Raw genomic sequence first — 16,702 nt, 5'->3', positions numbered from 1 at the left:
AATTCCTAAAAGGAAAAACAAAAGCTTTAGGTAGTAGGGAAGTTTTCTTTAGTCAAAAAGTGAAGACAAAAATAACAAAAAAACCCCAGGAGCTGCCATGAGTCAAAGCAGTTAATGGTCTTCACCACTTTGAACAATAAAATAAAATTCAGTTTTCCTCACAAAACAAATAGGCACAGTTGCAGTTTAACTGAAAGAAGAATAAAACTCAGATTTTGCTATATTTTCCTTTTAAAATTCACAGTTTTCCTTAGAAAACAAAAAGGCATAATTGCAGTTTAACAGAACAGTTTAAATGAAAGAGAAAACTTAAAACTCTGAAATATTGTGCTACGTTTTGCTTCTGAATCCTAAAGTTGACAATGCTCAAGATTTCAGAAAGTAAATCAAATAGTCACAGAATTCAAACGACACATTTAAAGCTCTAGAAGAGCAGTTTCCCAGGAACATTTTTCCTTTAAATACTCTACCCAGTATGAAAAGGTTTACGCCCTTCATACACTGAGCCTCCAGGCTCTCAGGCTACCAATCAAGTGCTTAGATGTTATCTTTCCCATTTACAAGCTACTGATTTTGTAACCCTTGTTTCCAGGTGAAACAAAAACAAGTTAAAAAAAAACAAAACAAAAACCTATTAGCAGTGGTGTAACGCTAAGGGGTAACCAGACTAATCAAATCACCTCCAGATTCTTAGTGTCTGAGTGTGTATTTACTAAAATCTGACAAAATTTGTATTTCCAGAGTTGCCTATTGCTTTTCAAGGCTCGCTTAGTCCAGTAAGGCAGGATTGTGTCCAGGGAATAAGAATTTGTTTTGCTCTTCTTTCTACGTTAACCAGAGATCAAATTGCCAACATCCGTTGGACCATCGAAAAAGCAAGAGAGTTTCACAAAAACATCTATTTCTGTTTTACTGACTATGCCAAAGCCTTTGACTGTGTGGATCACAATAAACTGTGGAAAATTCTGAAAGAGATGGGAATACAGACCACCTGACCTACCTCTTGAGAAATCTTTATGTAGGTCAGGAAGCAACAGTTAGAACTGGACATGGAACAACAGATTGGTTCCAAATAGAAAAAGGAGAACGTCAAGGCTGTATATTGTCACCCTCTTATTTAACTTCTATGCAGAGATCATCATGAGAAATGCTGGGCTGGAGGAAGCACAAGCTAGAGTCAAGATTGCCAGGAGAAATACCAATAACCTCAGATATGCAGATATGGCAGAAAGTGAAGAAGAACTAAAGAGCCTCTTGATGAAAGTGAAAGAGGAAAGTGAAAAAGTTGGCTTAAAGCTCACCATTCAGAAAACGAAGATCATGGCATCTGGTCCCATCACTTCATGGCAAATAGATGGGGAAACAATGGAAACAGTGGCTGACTTTATTTTTCTGGGCTCCAAAATCACTGCAGATGCAGATGGTGACTGCAGCCATGAAATTAAAAGACGCTTACTCCTTGGAAGGAAAGTTATGACCAACCTAGAAAGCATATTCAAAAGCAGAGACGTTACTTTGCCAACAAAGGTCCGTTTAGTCAAGGCTATGGTTTTTCCAGTAGTCATGTATGGATGTGAGGGTTGGACTGTAAAGAAAGCTGAGTGCAGAAGGATTGATGCTTTTGAACTGTGGTGTTGGAGAGGACTCTTGAGAGTCCCTTGGACTGCAAGGAGATCCAGCCAGTCCATTCTAAAGGAGATCAGTCCTGAATGTTCATTGGAAGGACTGATGCTGAAGCTGAAACTCCAATACTTTGGCCACCTAATGCGAAGAACTAATTCATCTGAAAAGACCTTGATGCTGGGAAAGATTGAATGAGGGAGGTGAAGGGGACGACAGAGGATGAGACGGTTGGATGGCATCACTGACTCAATGGACATGAGTTTGAGTAAACTCCAGGAGTTGGTGAGGGACAGGGAGGCCTGGTGTGCTGCAGTCCATCGGGTCGCAAAGAGCTGGACATGACTGAGCGACTGAACTGAACTAAACTGAACTTCATTCACCCATCTGTGTTAGCAAATACTTCTGCAGAGAACAGAAATCCACTATAGGACCAAGTAGAGGCATTTCTGCTTGCAGTACTCTCATATGTAAAATGGTGCTAATAATACCTTTCCTATTTAACTCAAAAATACATTGTGTGGATCAAATATTATGTTATCTGCAAATAATAAAATTTAAAAGCTATTTTGGCTAATTATGATATATGCTAATTATGAAATATTTATGAGAAAGTATATTACACAGGTTATAGTGATGTCAAAAGAACAGATACATAAGAAAAGAGATTGGAAGGAAACATACTCAGTGCTCAAAGTAATAATATTAGGATGGTGAAATTATGAGTAATTACTTTTCAATCTTTGTTTTCACTCCCCAATATTCAATAATATGGTTGTGTTGTTTAAAAGAAAGTACCATGAAAAATCAGACCTTTTCAACTTAAATTTCAATTTCACATGCAATATATTTTCTTTTTATGAATATACTTTATAAAAAGAAGGTATATTTATAAATATATTTGTAAATGTTCAGTTCAGTTCAGTGGTTTAGTTGTGTCCGACTCTTTGCGACCCCATGAGCCACAGCATGCCAGGCCTCCCTGTCTATCACCAACTTCCAGAGTTCACCCAAACCCATGTTCATCAAGTCGGTGATGCCATCCAGCCATCTCATCTTCTGTTGTCCCCTTCTCCTCCTGCCTTTAATCTTTCCCAGAATCAGGGTCTTTTAAATTAGCCAGTTCTTACCATCAGGTGGCCAAAGTATTGGAGTTTCAGCTTCAACATCGTCCTTCCAATGAACACCCAGGAGTGATCTCGTTTAGGAGGGACTGGTTGGATCTCCTTGCAGTCCAAGGGACTCTTCAGAGTCTTCTCCAACACCACAGTTCAAAAGCATCAATTCTTCAGCGCTCAGCTTTCTTCACAGTCCAACTCTCACATCCATACATGACCACTGGAAAAACCATAGCCTTGACTAGACAGACCTTTGTTGGCAAAGTAATATTTATAAAAAGTTCTTCACTATACAGTGAACTAAAATTCCCTTTGACCAGACTCTTCCCACTCTCTTCTCTGGCAAATACACTAGCTTATTGCTGAAGGGAGCCTTAGAGATAATTTCTAGTGATATATTCATTCTTTCTCTCAAATGAGAATGAGTGCTTCAGGGCAGAGAAGCAAGAAGAGTATGAAAGCACAGTTTATAAACTTTCCATTTTATATTAAAAAATTCATTTAAATTCTGCATTCAATTTTATAAAACAGTGTTTACCTTAATGCAAGAATGAATATTTAAAACTGAAGGAGACCAGGAAAAAGGATCGTGTTCTCTTCAAAACAATAATATATTTCCCTATGAGTGCATTACCTTGTAGTACAGATTAGGTTCACCTTCCTGACAGGTACCTGACAACTTCTGATATTGAGAGAAACAGAAGTGCTGACTTTCTACTCAGAAGTTGCTCAGTCGTGTCTGACTCTTTGTGACCCTGTGGACTGTAGCCTACCAGGCTCCTCTGTCCATGAGATTCTCCAGGCAAGAATACTGGAGCGGGTTGCCATTTCCTTCTTCAGGGGATCTTCCTGATCCAGGGATCAAACCCGGGTCTCCCACATTGCAGGCAGACGCTTTAACCTCTGAGCCACCAGGGAAGCCCAACTCCTTCTCTACTATACAGCAACAGAATGAGTAAATCCTATTTTTGGCTAGAACTATACAGTTAACTCAATTTATATCCTGTTAATCTTTCAGATAAAATTATATGATAATACACTGCAATTACCATACAAAAGTCTCATTTAATAATGGGAAAATAAACCATGACCACCAACTTAATATGGCTTGGCATTTCCTTTAAAGATTTAATTCTGAAAACTACAATACATGTGAGGTTGACAAATGTACATTATGATGTCACTGGTAGGAAAAGTAACAAGCTGCTTATGAGTAAACAGTCATTTTATTTCTTGCTAATGTATCTTGAGATATACCTCAAGTATGATACACTTGATTCATTTCCAATTCTACTGTCATCCCTTTTCCTTCAGAAATTTGACTCCAAATCTGGCTGACATGAAAAAGCTCATCATTACAATGTTTTTCCATGGAAGCATTTTCTTTGGAGGCATTTATTCTTATTACAAAACCTTTCCAAATATGTAATTTGACTCTTGGTGTTTAGCAACATTAGGATATTTAAAAGAGAAAATTGATAACTTAAAATCAAGATGTACCAATGTGAGCTATGAGGAAAGAAGCACAATCTCCGTTTTTTACAACAAATTCATGTAAATTTTGGGGGAGGAAGAACCAAAGCACCTCAGATTCTTTTATAAAGGATTATGTGCTTTATCAACTTATACAAACTACAAGGAGGTAATCCGAAGCATCAGGAAGAGCTCTGAACTGAAGTTAGGAAGTCTGATTCTGAGTTCAGGCATGTCACCAACTAGCTGTGTCTTCTGGGATCACTAAACCATTCTGGCCTAAGTTTCTTCATCTTAAGGACAAGATCAATTCTAAATTTGTCTAAATGTCAAACCATGAACAGAACACCGTGAAATAATACCTTTAATTAAATGATATGAACTAGAAACAATTTTACAAACTAACAGAAAATAGAAATATATTGAAAGTTCAATATAAACTCATAACCATGAATATACTTGTATACAAACACACACAGAGTTCTCTAAGCAAAGGATGCACTTCTGAATTTTTCTGTTAATATTTACTTGCTATCTGGGAGGGAGTCATGGTTATGATTGCAGGCTCTGAAATCAGACTGCCTAAATTCAAATCCCATCTTTTATTTTTTAGTTCTGGTACCTGGGTAGTTAATTAAGATCTCTGAACCTAAGTTTTCTCATCTGTAAATGAGGATAGTAATAGTAGCTATAATGCGAGTTATTTGAAGAATCAATCTGTGTAAAGCAGGTAGTATGGTGTCCCAGGTGGTGCTAGTGGTAAAGAACCTGCCTGCCAATCCAAGAGACACAAGAGACGTGGGTTCAATCCCTGGGTCGGGAAGATCCCCTGGAAGAGGAAATGGCAACCCACTCCAGTACTTCTGCCTGGAGAATCCCATGGACAAAGGAGCCTGGTGGGCTACAGTCCATAGGGTCGCACAGAGTTGGACATGACTGAAGCAACTTAGCACACATGCATGTGTGGTATCCATCCCATAGTAAGAGCCTAATAACAATAAGGACAGGGCTTCCTAGGTGGCTCAGCAGTAAAGAGTCTGCCTGCCAGTGCAGGAGCCATGGGTTTGATCCCTGGTCCAGGAAATTCCCACACGCTGCAGAGCAACTAAGCCCGTGAAAATGACTACTGAGCTTGTGCTCTAGAACCTGGGAACTGCTAGTACTGAAGCAGGTACACCCTGGAGCTCATGCTCTGCAACTAGAGAAGTCCGCAGGGAGATCTCCATGCAAACAGAAGCCCGCACACTGCGACAACGAGTAGCCCCTGTGCACCGCAACTAGAGAAAAGCCTGGGCAGCAATGAAGACCCAGCAGAGCCAAAAACAAATAAAGTAATAGAAGATAAAACCCAATGATGACAGCAGTAATACTAGCAAATATATCCTCAGTGTTCACTAAGTATCAGGCAATATTCTAAGAGTTTACATGTATCACCCCAGTTAATCCTCACAACTATCACGAGATAGATACTATCCTTAGCTTCGATTTTACAGTGAACAAACTGATCCATAGAAAGGTTAAGTAACGCGCCCAACTTAACTGTGATAGTCAATATTACGGCTATTTACAAATATTTTTAGTTCTCCTTTTTGGAACATAGTAAGGTTATACTTCCTCATGACCTCTGAAATTAGGTAAGGCTGATGGGAACTCATAGGGTCACCTCATAGTGGCACATGATACTTCTGGGCAGAAAGTTTGAGTCCAAAAGCAATTTTCCATATTATTGGTATTATTGTTCAGTCACCAAGTCATGTCCGACTCTCTGCTACCCCATGAACTGCAGCACATCAGGCTTCACTGTCCTTCACTATCTTCCTGAGTTTGTTCAAACTCATTCCATTGAGTCAGTGATGCCATCCAACCATCTCATCCTCTGTCGCCCCCTTCTCCTCTTGCCCTCAATCCTTCCCAGCATCAGGGTCTTTTCCAGTGAACTGGCTCTTCGCATCAGGTGACCAAAGTATTGGAGCTCCAGTTTCAGCATCAGTCCTTCCAAGGAATATTCAATATTCCATGTTGCCCTCCCCCTATTACAGTGATCATGCAAGTATATATTGTACTGGAGTTTACATCAACCCAGATGCCAAAGTGTATAAAAACAGCATAGCCGCCCCCTCCCCAACTCCCCTACCCTGCACACTTTTGGACAAATATCATGATTGAGAAAAAAACCCACTGAGATTTTTGTGATGGTATTGTTACCATAGCAATAACCATGTATCCTGATAGTAAATTTCAGATTTAATACCATCATAATCATCTACTTACTTACAGCTAATGCTGAAAGCTTAATTAAATTACAGGAGAAAATAGTACAATTCTATACATTTCTTTTTTGGGGTAATATGAACAATTGAAAGTTAAATATTGTCTAATTTAGTACACAGTTCAAGAATTATTAGTCTAAATATCTTCATGACCTTGGGATAGGCAAAGTCTTCTTGAAGAAGAAACAAAAAGCACTAACCACAGAAGAGAAAAATGATAAACAACTAAAATTAAGAATGTCTGTTCATCAAAGTCCATGAGTTAAAAAGTAAGGCACAGACTAGGAAATTATAGTTGTAACACACACAATTTCCTAAAGACGCATATTCAGAATGTGTAAAGAACACATCAGCAAGATAAAGACAAATGATTCAATTAAAAATAAAAAGGCTAAAGATAAAAAAAAGCACTTCCTAAAAGAGACAATCCAAATGATCAATAATCATAGAAAAAGAAATACTACAACACATTTAATGACTAAAATAAAAAATACTGACAATACACAGTGTTGGCAAGGAGGAGTAGGAACTGAAATTCTTGTCATGTTGCTAGTGGAAGTTTAAAGGTGCACAGTCACGTTGGAAAACTCCTTGGCAATAACTGCTAAAATAAACCTATTCTATGAACCAGCAATCCATTCCTAGTAACATATCCTGAAGATGAGTACAGATGTCTACCAAAAGACACATGAAGACTGTTCATAGCACCATTATTAACAATATCAAAGTGCAACCAATGCATCAACAGTGGATTGGACACCAACATATCCATCAACAGTGGCTTGGTTACATTCTAATATATTCCTACAGTGACATCAGTGGAATACTACACAGACTGAACTACTGCTACATATAGCATGGATGAACCTCATAGATATAATGATGGGCAAAAGAAGCCAGACCCACAAAAGTAAATACTCTGTGAATCTAGTTATGTAATGTGTAAGTATAGGGAAAACTATTCTCTGGGGGCAGAAATCAGAATAGTGGTTATCTATAACAGGGGGAGAGAGGGTACTGACTAAAGAGCCTCCTGAAGTGCTGGAAATATTCCCAGGTGCATATATACATAAATACTCACCGACTTGTACCTTTAAGATTTGTGCACTTATTGTATATACTGCAGTTTAAAAAAGTGAAAAGAAAAGAGAAACATTGGTCACTGGTTTAGGTAAGAATTCAAGGATTAGAAAATCTCATAAAGGTCACTGGATCCAACCACACATCCAAGGCTTGGCTCCCAACCTGAATATCTCTTCTGGGGATGTCTACTCCCATTTCTGAATAGCCTGATCACTAGAAAATTTTTCTTAGTAATGAACTCCAAACTTGTCCCCAAGAAGTGTCCATCCTTAGATTTTCATTCTACAGTGTGCTCCCTTTCCTAAATCACATCCCCTCAGGTATTCCACGGTGGCTCAGTCAGTGAAGAATCCACTTGCAGTGCAGGAGATGCAGGTTTGATCCCTGGGTCAGGAAGATCCCCTGGAAAAGGGCATGTCAACCCACTCCAGTATTCTTGCCTGGAGAATCTCACGGACTGAGGAGCCTGGCGGGCTACAGTTCGTGGGGACATGACCGGAGCAATTGAGCACAAACACATGCAGTTATACCAAGGCTTATTAATGACTGTTTAGATTCCTTTCAGCTCTAAAAATTCTAGAAACCTCTATTTTTACTTGTCCACATTCCTTTCATTTACCTCTTTCGCTGCACCTCTGTTGAACTTTACTCTTTCAACCAAAGTATTCTACTGTTATGCGTCAACTTAAGTAGATAACTAACTTGTAGCTTTTTACTCAAAATATGAATTTTAAATCACATCAATATTTACAGTGTATAGCTGGCCACATCTGTGTGCTCATGAGAGCAGAAAAAGATCTCTCTCAATGCTTAACATATTAGCATATCACAGCTCCTCATGAAAGATGCCTAACTCACTTGGATTTGGAGAGTGTTTACCATCAAATGTTTAGACTAGGAAGATGAGAAGTGTATTTCTTAGATAAAAAAATTAGTCAAGTCAGTGGTGACTATTTTGATCTATCCATTTGGAATAAAGATGAATATATGAAAGCACTGTTAGGCCTAAAGCATACCAGACTTCATGAACAAACATAAAAGTACTTCCTAACCTCAAAGAACCAACTGGACAATTAATTCATAGAATTGCATATTTTAAGGCACTGAAAAGCCTCTATAGTGTTAAAGTTTAGGAGATAAATGTAAAACCAGAATGAGATTTTTCTCACACTCAAGATTTCTAGTATTACTCATACTATGCAGGCCTTGTGTTAAAAAAGGCAAACACCAACACTTTGACCATATAATCATTTCATATCAGTGGTAGCTCTTTTACTATTACAACCTTATGTTCTTACTGTGTTGTCCTTTATTGCACAGATTAGAACAATAATCAAGGACTTCCCTGGCAGTCCAGTGGATGACTCCGCTTCCACTGCATGGGCCACTGTTTTGATCCCTCGTCGGGGAACTAAGATTCTGCATACTGTGTAAAAGCCAGACTCAAGATTATCTACAGATAGATTATCTGCAACATGAATTATGCAAAGATAAAATATATTTATTTAATGATTCTGGGGAATTTCTGAGACAGGATATGAAGTAATAAAGAGAAGGGAAGCTTAGTAAGTATTGTAATCTGAGAAATTCTTGCATGGCTGTGCTTTGCAAGAGAAATGGTGCCATGAAACTGATGATTTTATGGAGCTAACACAGAAACACGGACAGATTAAATGCCTGAAGACAGTGAAGGTCAACTACTGTCAGACTGAACCAGGGAAATCTTATACACAATTAGAGATTCTCATCAGCAATAATGAACTGAAGGCTTATACTACACACTTTTAAATGATGCACTGATTTATAAAGTAGAAAACTAAATGAAGGCTACGCAATGAGTTCAGCATTTGAGTCAAACTTTTCTCAACCCCTCTGGAACTCCCAGCCTTCTCTTTTTATTCATCTAACACTTGGCACCACTTTGAGTTGTAAAGTTTCCATGTAAGTGTCTTCTCCATGGAAGACATCATGCTCTGGATATCCTTCTAGCTTCTTCAAGTATTTCAGTTCTCTTATCATTTTAACCTCTTTTACAACAATGACTGTTCTTTTTCCCATCAGATATAAATATACTCTATTCCTAAGAAAGAAAAAAAACAAAACAAAACTCATAATAGAACCCTTCATTAATTCCTATCTTCCCTTCTAAGCAACTGCCCATTCATTTTTCTTTTCTTCATAACCAAACTACAAAGATTATCCTAGCCACTACCCACTCAATCTGAAATACACAGTAATCTGGTTTCTATCCCTAACTTACTCTACTGACTTCTCTGATACCCACTCATCTCTAAGTGCTAATTTCAATGAACAGTTTTTACGTGTCAATCTATTTTGTTGCTAACTGGCATTTGATACTGTAAATAACTCTTCTTCCACTGTTTCCTGTTTACCTCTCTTGTTTTATTTCCCTATCTCTTTAGCCATTTCTTCAGACATTGGCCCCTTTCTCTCTCTCTCACTCTGTACGTTTTCCTAGTGATCTCTTTCAGTCCCAGTGTTTTAATAACCACTTATACTGATAACATCTACAACCAACTCTAAAATTTCAGGCCTGTATCTTATATGGCAAAGAAGATTATCTTCCTTTGGTGTGCCAGAGGCAATTCACACTTTACACATATAAAACTGCATCTATAATCTTTTCCTCAAAGTCTATTCCATCTCCTATGTTTTCTATGTCAGTTGAGGGTGCTTTACTTGTCACTCAGTCCAAAAACCTGGGCGTCCTTTCCAGCATTTCCCTTGCCTTTACCAAAACCTAGTTGATCCCGTCTCTTCTATGATCCCATGATTACTGTCTCGGTGAAAGCCTTTATTTTTCTTGGCCTGAGTACTCTTAACAACCTCCTGCCTGTTGTTCCTGCCTCCAATCTGTTTCCATACAGCTGCCGGTGATCTTTCTAAAATACAAATCGATTCATGCACATCATTCCTTGTATAAAATCATTCAAAAGACAACCCACCTGTCTTTGGGTGATTCTTGCTTTTTTCTTTTTAAAATTCTGTTTAAAAGCATAAAAGTTATGCTTGTCTGTATGCTCAAAGTCTGAATGTCTTGCAGTAAAGATATGTTATTTTATTATTAGTATAAACAATAAAACTTGGTAGTGAATGACTACCTTTAAACTAGTTTCGGAATCAGAAAAAGGAATCTTGATATGTTTAAATGAACTAGAATACAAAAAATATAACTAAAAAGAATACATTAAAAAAACTAAAGTCTTCTCTACATTGAATTCTTTTCTTTGGCACCCTCTATTTGTTCTCACATGAAACATCTTACAAATTTATCCCTTGAGGGAATAAGATTCAGCTGACTTGCCAATTAAGACTAACATATAGATAACAAGTGCTCAGTTAAAAAAATGCAGTCCTGACCTTCTTTTCTCTTTTGAGTACAGGCATACTTTGTTTTATTGTACTTTGCTTTATTGCAATTTGCAGATACTATGTTTCTTTTTTACAAATTGGTGGTTTGACCTTGTGTCGAGCAAGTCTACCAGTGCCATTTTCCCAACAGCATTTGCTCATTTTGTGTCTCTGGGTCACATTCTGGTAATTCTTGCAATATTTAAAGCTTTTCCATTATTATTATATCTGTTATGGTGATCTGTGATCTCCGATGTTACTGTTACAAAAATTATAGCTTGCTGAAGGTTCAGAAGATAGTTGGCATTTTTTAGCAATATTTAAAAATTAAGGTATTATTATTTTTTTAAATAATACTATTGCACACTTTAGTCAACAGACTACAGTACAGAATAAACATAACTTCTATATGCACTGGGAACCGAAAAATCTGTGTGCCTTGCTTTGTTGCAATTATCATAATATTGTGCTCGTCTAGAACCAAACCTGTAGCATCTCTGAGGTATTTCTGTAGATCAAATAGCCTATGTCCAGGAAATAAATACAGTTTTAAAGAAAGGAGATGAAACAAATTAGTATCATAAGATTTAATGGTCAATATACATAACTACTTATGATAGAGCTTTCTATTAATTTTTGAACTAGGAAGATTATTTTCGATTGTATCATATTTAAATACATGCTTGAGGTCTTGAAATTAACAGGTTATCAGAGTAATTTCTAGTCTCTCCTATAACCCTTTAAATTACAGAATCTATGTTCTTTCCTACAATGTATTTCTGTTGTAGTCAACCTCAAAACCTCTTGAGAGCAAATGCCATTCACCAGTTTTATACATGCATTACCAAGTAAGGCAGGATAAACTGTTACACCAACTGAGATCCCATGATGCCAGTTAAATTTTTTCTTCTTTCTAGGCTCCTCAAACATGACACTATTGACACAATTGTAGTAAATAGGTTCTAAGTTTGGAGTGATGTGATTTGCTTGAAAGACAAAGAGAACAGAGTGTAAACAGACTATTATAGGTCAGAGCAAAGGAAGTGCAGAGCTACAGCTACAATTCATTTCTTATTATGTATATTTATTAAGTATCAAAATGATAAAATATATAACCCAGGCAAGAGTTGGACCCACCAGGTTAAACATGCCTTCCCTACATGCTAAGAGGGCACAGTTTGGAAAAAAAGAGAAAATTTAGTTACCAATTTAATACTCAGGAGGAATAAAGCTCAATCATTCCACTGTATTCACTGCTTTCTAGAACAGTTCATAAAATGCCACACTACTGAACTTAAATACACTTAACCTATTTGAAAAACAGTGTTCTGAATTTGAAATCTCTGAATTCAAGCTTCCTACTAGATGATGATCAATTGTTAGCTAACAGGATATTGCTCTTGATATGTAAAAATGACTGCTGTTTCACCATTGGTGAAAGATTTTCTAATGTTTAAAAACAAGGATGCAGTTATTCCAATTCATCCTTAGTCTTCAATCTAGCACTCCTGAAGCACAATATTTATCTACAGGGCATCACTCTAAGGTAAGGTACAAACAGAGATCAATTCCAATCCTAGGCACCAGAATTATTTTTACTGCATGATCGAATTAAGCTACAAACAGAAATTGAGTTGTTATTTCTAATGTGATAAGGTTTTACATAGCCAAGTAAACATTAAACTCTGCAGAATGGAATATAACTCTATGGATGGTGACACAGACATAGAAGATAAAGACTGTAAACAGTATATTTACCCTACTCTACCAATGAGATTGCTTTTTAGACAAGATTGCTAAACAAGAGAAGATACATAATTAGTAAAGGCTGACAGCTAGAAAGATATAGTTGACCCAAGTCTGTCTTTGTACAGTAAAGGAATCTATACACTATCTTCAGTATCATGTATTGCTAAGATTTTAATTAAACATGGGGGAGAAGAAATTGGCCAATTAGAATTCTGCAAGTAGTTTGTTTTGCCAGGAAATTAATGGCTAGAGCTGACACTGTCTTTCTGGCAAAATAAAGCTGCTCTTTCCCCTTTCAAGAAATAAACATAAAAACTACTCTATTACATTTATTTAATATAGTCTCTAAATTGGCAATTAGCTGGAGAAGACTGTTTTCACATATGGCAGAGTTCCCTGTACTTAAAGGCTCCTCACCACTTCTATACCCATAATGCATCATATTTACACACTGCTATAGTACTACAGAAAGAATTTCAATATACTCATATTCTTTCACTAGCTCTAGAGTCAGTGATTTACATTTCAAAAATCAAAGAAAGAACCTACAATAGCAACCAGAGGATTATGAAATTCAGAAACTTACTTAGTCATACCTGTCAGCAGACATTTATACATTCTTATGACTTATAAACTCCCAATTTCATTGACCTGAGAACAGCTATGAATGTCTAGTAAATCCACAAATATCAATAACTAGATGAAGCTTTTAAAAATTATTGCATTAAGAATTAATAATTTTGTTAAAGGCAAAATTAATAATAGCAATAATAAGATGATGATGTGAGAAACCAGGCACTCAGAATTCTCATTCTTCTTGTTTTACTCCCTTTCCCCATCATCGCCCTGAACCTGCCAAAATGCATAAGAAACATTCATCACGCTTTTCTCAGTTTATGTGAGAATTCTAAGTATGGTACCAAGACTTTAGAAATAAATAAGAATACTTCATTTACTACACATTAAGAAATAAAAGTCCCTGAAACATTTTTTTTTTAAACTAAAGTACAGTTGACTTACAGTGTTGAGTTAGTTTCAGGTATATAAAACATTTTCTTTTGAAATGAAATTTATGCCTGAAATTGCTAGCAAACATTTTTTTCATGTGTTTCAAGAAATTCTAGTGGCCAAAAGCTCTTTCAAATTGTTGGACTTCTTAAAAATAAATATATTTTAAACAAAGAAAAAACAATCATTGGACTTACAATTTTATATCAAACACACAATTAAGTATTTCATTTTACTGAAATTAGCTTAAAACAAATTTTTAATTAAAAATTAGGTCTAAGATGAAGGAAAAAACACAAGCTAAGAAAATGTAGATTTTGTAATAGCAAGTCACAATAGCTCTGTATGTCTTATAAAACATGTATGAAGATATTCGTATTGTGAAATGTGGTCATTTTTGCTTTATTGTGATTAAAAGGCATGTCATATACTTACTGTGGTAGCATTATGGCATACTTACATGCCTAAAATAGCTAATAACCTTTATACAAACAATGCTGTCAACCTCTGCAGTAAGCAAATGCAATTAGACCACCTTTCCTTTGTAGGGCGGATCAGCCCTGGGATTTCTTTGGAAGGAATGATGCTAAAGCTGAAACTCCAGTAATTTGGCCACCTCATGCGAAGAGTTGACTCATTGGAAAAGACTCTGATGCTGGGAGGGATTGGGGGCAGGAGGAGAAGGGGACGACAGAGGATGAGATGGCTGGATGGCATCACTGACTTGATGGACGTTGAGTGTGAGTGAACTCCAGGAGTTGGTGATGGACAGGGAGGCCTGGCGTGCTGCGATTCACGGGGTCGCAAAGAGTCGGACACGACTGAGTGACTGAATTGAACTGAACTGAATGTTTAAAAAAAAAGGAATTCTAGAAAAGACAAGTTGTTTAGCCAAGACTGCCACTGAGAATACTCTGCCAACAGTTTCCAAGAGCTCCGACCTAAGAAATGCAGGCAGGTGTATTCCTCTGTGGGGACTTAAATGAAATCTGCCCACAACTGCCAGTTTAGCTTAGCACATAAAATATACATCACTGGGAGGACAGGCTGATCATCAGAAACTGTCTCCAGGCATTACAATGATTACATGGTGCCTTTCTCTGAGAGTAATTCTGAAGAAATAAAGAATTAAACCAGAGAAAATAAATAATCCCTCCATGCTCCTATGGTACAGGGCACACCTATGAAATGGTTCCTGACCTACAGAGTTTACCTAAGGCGGCATGCTATCTTTTCTCATTTGTCTTGTATTTACCAAATGTGTAACATATACCAGGCACTTAGTCAAGACACCAGGACTACAACAGTGAACAGTCTCTGCTTTCACGAAAATTATGGTGTGAGGTAAAAGATTAAGCACCAATGAATATAATTTTAGATTGTGAAAACTGCTAGGAAGGAAAAGAACAGAATGCTATAGAAAAAGTGGGAGATGTCACTTAGACAGAGGACCACTCTGAAGAAGTAAAGTGAGAACTGAATGTTAAGTAGGTGCATTCCACACTGAGGAACTAGGACTTGAATGAGAACTTGGTGCTTTGGAAGAAGTGAAAGAAGGCTAGGGGAGGCTGGAGTAAAGTGATCAGGAGAGCACAGCAAGGATAAGCAAGCAGGGACTACATCCGGCACAGATGTGGGATTATCTTAAACATTAGGGTTTTCACCAATGTTAAGAACAAGGCTTTTAGGAATTCCAAGGAGCAGCATGATATGATATTTATGCTTTTTAAAGGATCATTCTAACTTCTATGTAAAGAATGGAGTGACAAATAGTAAGAATGAATCTAGGAAGTTACTGTTGGGAAGTCACTGCAACAGTCTACCACAACATGATGGTGGCTTAAAACAAGATATGGCAGTGAAGATGTAGCATATAGAGTGGATTTGATATATTTAGGAGGTAGAGTTAAGAGAATTTTGTAGTGGTCTGCATGGTGTACGTGTGTGGTAGTGAGAGCTCTCAAGAATAATACCAAGATGTCCAACTGAGCTATCAGTAGATATACACAGAGATGAGATTTATAGAAATAGGAATACTGGAGATGTAGAATTAGGAAAAAGATCGTATACTTTTATTGATTGGTATTGCTAGAGGTCTATACATTTTACTGAACTTTTCAAAGACAGACCTCTTGGCTTTGCAGATATTTCCTACTGTGTACTTGTTTTCTGTTTAATTAATTGCTACTTTTTAATAATTCCCTTCTTCTACTTACTTTGGGTTTAATTTGCTGTTATTTTCTGGATTTCCTGAAAATGATATTTAGATCACTAGTTTTTTACTTTTTTCTCTTTTAATATAGGCATATAGGGCTATACATTTTCCCATCAAGTATAGCTTTTTTCCCATCAAGTATAGCAGAGTCACGTATATTTTGATATATTATATTTTCATTACTATTCTGTTGTGAATATGTTCTAATTGTGCTTTATTTTTTGATCTAGTGGGTCATTCAGAAATGTATTTTGGGGGGAGTTTGCTAGCTACTATTTTATAATCCATTTCTCACTGAATTGAACTATGTTCAGATAACAGGCTGGATGAGATTTGTTAAGACTTGCTTTATGGTCTATTGTAAGATCTATTTTGTTAAAAGTTCTATGTGAACTTGAAAAAATATTTTTTGAAGCTATATTACTAGAATTAGATATATACAGATTTATATTCTCATATTTTCCCTGGTAGGATGACTCATCTATAATTATGAAATATTGTTCCTTATTTCTAGTTATTCTTGTACTCAAGTCTATTATGTATAGAGGGTGTAGTCCTCTAGGGAATACTATTTGAGAGCCTGGGCTGTTATACAGGTCCTTTCTTCCTTGGAGGGACCAGAATTTTAATGCTTGCTTGTCAACATCATGAGAATGAAAAAAAATTTCACTCCTTCTTTTTAGGGGTTAGCTTGCTAGCTTCTGCTCTTCAGCAAAATCACTTCTAGATACTTCCCTTCCCTACTAGGATCTTGACCCCTCAGTCTTGGCTACTGGGGATCACTAAACTCCAAT

General features: G+C 36.9%; 1 protein-coding gene across 12 annotated transcripts in view; it reads right to left on the bottom strand.

The window, feature by feature from the left end:
- The window catches only part of HMG20A (high mobility group 20A), a 119,492-nt gene that overhangs the window by 84,698 nt on the left and 18,092 nt on the right, over positions 1-16,702 (bottom strand). For 2 of the 12 annotated variants that reach the window (XM_060401731.1, XM_060401727.1), the window contains exons 2-3: positions 2,751-2,958; positions 1,302-1,482 (exon numbers count right to left, since the gene is read on the bottom strand). The exons of 4 other annotated variants lie outside the window; for them this stretch is intronic. The gene's annotated coding sequence lies outside the window, so the exon portion shown is untranslated. The remainder of the gene's footprint in view (positions 1-1,301; positions 1,483-2,750; positions 2,959-16,702) is intronic. 6 more of the 12 variants (XM_060401733.1, XM_060401729.1, XM_060401730.1 and 3 more) reach the window with 3 other exon arrangements.

The sequence above is a fragment of the Ovis aries genome, chromosome 18, assembly GCF_016772045.2.
Source record: "Ovis aries strain OAR_USU_Benz2616 breed Rambouillet chromosome 18, ARS-UI_Ramb_v3.0, whole genome shotgun sequence".
Taxonomy (NCBI): Eukaryota; Metazoa; Chordata; class Mammalia; order Artiodactyla; family Bovidae; genus Ovis; species Ovis aries.
This window is presented reverse-complemented; position numbering and strand designations above follow the sequence as displayed.